Source organism: Salmo salar, chromosome 10, assembly GCF_965601325.2.
Source record: "Salmo salar chromosome 10, fSalSal1, whole genome shotgun sequence".
NCBI lineage: Eukaryota > Metazoa > Chordata > Actinopteri > Salmoniformes > Salmonidae > Salmo > Salmo salar.
The window spans coordinates 54,704,990-54,709,175 of NC_138300.1; positions in this window are offsets into that span (position 1 = coordinate 54,704,990).

Consider the following 4,186-nt stretch of genomic DNA (forward strand, 5'->3'; position numbering starts at 1 on the left):
ACACATCAAACACATGGTTTATGGTAATAACTGAACCGGAATCAGTGGAATGGTATAAAACACATCAAACACATGGTTTATGGTAATAACTGAACCGGAATCAGTGGAATGGTATAAAACACATCAAACACATGGTTTATGGTAATAACTGAACCGGAATCAGTGGAATGGTATGAAACACATCAAACACATGGTTTATGGTAATAACTGAACCGGAATCAGTGGAATGGTATAAAACACATCAAACACATGGTTTTCATTTGCTCTGTTCCAGCCGTTATCATGAGCCGTTCTCCGCTCAGCAGCCTCCACTGTTACCAAGCTACCAATTACTTCACATTGGAAGAATTTAAGCTACGCTAAAGCTACCATTATGGAAAATATAGTTTACTGAACGTTACTTACTTTGAAAAATGATGATAATTTCTAGATCTGAAATGTCAACCTGGTCTCAGAGCATTTCGTATAACTTGTTATATACACTCCATTTAGTATGATATGTTACGTTTTTGTATGGTATGTATTCATTTGGGGATGTCCATCACACATTTCGCATGATATGTTACGAATTACAATCCGTACTTTACATTACAAATGAGCAAAACGTACAATATATTATGAACATGCAAACGTATGATATGTTACGAATTCCAATTTGTCGTGGTTAATGTAAGCTAAGTGGCTAATGCTAACATCAGCTAGCTGGCTAATGTTAGCTTGGCTAGAGGTTAGGGTTAAGTTTAAGGTTAGGAGTTAGGTTAAAGATGTAATGTTAGGGTTAGCTACCATGCTAAGTATCTAAAAAATAGTTGAAAAGTTGCGAATTAGTTAAAGTTGTCCGTGATGAGATTCGAACACGCCTTTGGGTTGCCAGACATTTGCGTTATACACCCATCCATCCACCCCGACCAATCGCCTTTCTTTTGTTTTTACCTTAAGTAACCACCTGTCTCATGGAACCATACCAAACCTAACATATACTCATTTTGAGTGTCCCGGATTTACTTTACTTGTTACGTTTAATCTATGAGACCAGGCTGGGAATGTCATAGACTACAAATTGCAAGGATAGATCACTCTGGTGTCAGAATGTGTAATTTAGCCTATTAAACACAAAAGCTGTGTTTCAATTGAGAATTAGGCAGGTCTAATGCAAAAAAAAAGGAAATTATTGCCTACTTCACCCATATTTTATTTTTGTTGGGTGCCCAAATGTAGTGTGTAGTTCCAGCAGTTAGCTACACCACTACATGCCCAAAAAAATCATCAACAACTGAAAACACTACCAACGTTTAAATTTAGTTCAACTGCCAACAAGCTAATGTAGTTAAATTACTAGTTGAACTACATGTAGTTTACTGCCCCCCAACACTGATTAAAACTCATATTGTGATCAGGGGTGTCTCATGTCAAGGCTATCCAAAGGCCCAAACAATGCCATAGTCTCTATAAATACTACAGATAATGGCTGTATTGCTCCTAGCTTGCTAATATCCCCAAATCACCTAACACAGTCATAATTAAGGGTTATGTTGGCTTGTTCATGAGAGCACTCCGTTTCAGTCCACATTATGACATAGATGGAGTTGGAAGGGAGTTGACTCCAACCCTGACAATACTATCGATGTTTAGATGATGGATCACCTGTCAGACAGGCAGGACACTACATGCCAGGTTGACACTTTGTGGTCACCTGGCAACCCTCCAGCCTCCAGAGAGAGTGGGGTTAGAAAGGGGTGAGATGGGCAAGGGGGGGTACGGGGGGGGGGGGGGGGGTGAAGGGGTGGGGTGGGCATTGAGGTGGGGGAGCGAAGGGGTGGGGTGGACATTGAGGTGGGGGAGTGAAGAGGTGGGGTGGGCATTGAGGTGGGGGAGTGAAGAGGTGGGGTGGGCATTGAGGTGGGGGAGTGAAGGGGTGGGGTGGGCATTGAGGTGGGGGAGCGAAGGGGTGGGGTGGGCATTGAGGTGGGGGAGCGAAGGGGTGGGGTGGGCATTGAGGTGGGGGAGTGAAGGGGTGGGGTGGGCATTGAGGTGGGGGAGCGAAGGGGTGGGGTGGGCATTAAGGTGGGGGAGTGAAGGGGTGGGGTGGGCATTGAGGTGGGGGAGTGAAGGGGTGGGGTGGGCATTGAGGTGGGGGAGCGAAGGGGTGGGGTGGTCAGTGATGCAGAGGGTGAGAGGGGGCTGAGGTGGACAGGGAGGCAGGGTGAGAGGGGGTGAGGTGGACAGGGAGGCAGGGTGAGAGGGGGGTGAGGTGGACAGTGAGGCAGGGTGAGAGGGGGGTGAGGTGGACAGGGAGGCAGGGTGAGAGGGGGTGAGGTGGACAGGGAGGCAGGGTGAGAGGGGGGTGAGGTGGACAGGGAGGCAGGGTGAGAGGGGGTGAGGTGGACAGCGAGGCAGGGTGAGAGGGGGTGAGGTGGACAGTGAGGCAGGGTGAGAGGGGGGTGAGGTGGTCAGCGAGGCAGGGTGAGAGGGGGGTGAGGTGGACAGGGAGGCAGGGTGAGAGGGGGTGAGGTGGACAGTGAGGCAGGGTGAGAGGGGGGTGAGGTGGACAGTGAGACAGGGTGAGAGGGGGGTGAGGTGGTCAGCGAGGCAATGTAAGAGGGGGTGAGGTGGGCATAAATGTCTCTACTTTTGCAAATTTTTTATACTGAATGTTATCAGATCTTCAACCAAAACCTAATATTAGATGAAGGGAACCTGAGTGAACAAATAACACAATAATTGCAAAATTCCTTCACATCGACGTGAGAGACTGTCACGTCCTGACCAGTAAAAGGGGTTATTTATCATTGTAGTTTGGTCAGGGCGTGGCAGGGGGTGTTTGTTTTGTGTGGTTCGGTGTTTTTGGTTTATGTTCTATATTTTCTATTTCTATGTGTATATCTAGTTTTCTATTTCTATGTTGGGTTTTGGCAATGACCTCCAATTAGAGGCAGCTGGTTGTCGTTGTCTCTAATTGGAGGCCATATTTAGTTGGGTTGGTTTTCACTTGTGTTTTGTGGGTAGTTGTTTCCAGTATAGTCTGTGCACCTTACTGGACTGTTTTTGTCATCAGTTTATTTTGTTTAAGTGTTTTCTTTAATAAAGAAAGAAGATGTCCAATCCTTACGACGCCCATGACAGAGACTGATCAACAACTACAGGAAGTGTTTGGTTGGAGTCATTGCAGCTAAAGGGGGCACAACCAGTTATTGAGTGTACAGGGGGAAATTACTTTTCACACAGGGGAATTGGGTGTGGCATAATTTTGTTAATTAAATAAATAAAATAAGTATATATATATTTTTGTTATTCGTAAACTCAGTTTCCCTTTCTCTAATATTAGATTTTGGTTGAAGAGCTGATAACATTTAATACAAAAGAAATGGGGAAAATACTTTTTTACAGCACTGCACATTCTATTGATCTCAGTATATTGAATTCAACATTTGTCCAAGTGAACATGATGAGAAACATAGAAAGCCATGAGTTTGACTGCAAGCTACATACAGATATGGGATCTTCATTTGATCAATATGTTGTCGCTGACAATTTTTCTGCGCTGCAGGATTTACATAAATTCACTGAAAACCACTAACACACGATTATATTAACATTATTGCACTGTAATGTAGCCCAATTTTGGCCAGCTAATAGCCTAACCACTGATCAAGCAACATTACATCATGAAAAAGTGTGAATGGACTAAATGTTGAAATCCTGTTGATGCAAGATTATTTTGCTGCGACAATACTGGTCAAATTAAAATCCTACATATCTAACATCCATTAAAGGTGAAATATGCAGAAATCACTCCGCCATTTCCTAGTTGCTAAAATTCGAATAGTTTTCTTAATTTACACAAAACACAAAAAAGTGTAGAGAATCATTGTACCATCTAAATCGCTGTGAAATATATTTTCAATAGCCCAAAAATATAGCATTTTCAGCTGTTTTAAGCTGGTGTACAAAAACCCGAAAGTAAAAGATGCAAAAACGAAACATAAGATTGGGAAACATAGAAATAGTATACATAGAACAGATCTACCGCTTCTTAGACTTATTTTCAATAATTACATATCTATAACTCACATTTCTATGTGAATCTGGTCGGGTCACCCAAAAGTTACACATTTTAACTTTAACAGCCCATACACAAAAATAAGTATAGAAAAAATTGTATAAAAGGAACAGTGATGGCTTTAAA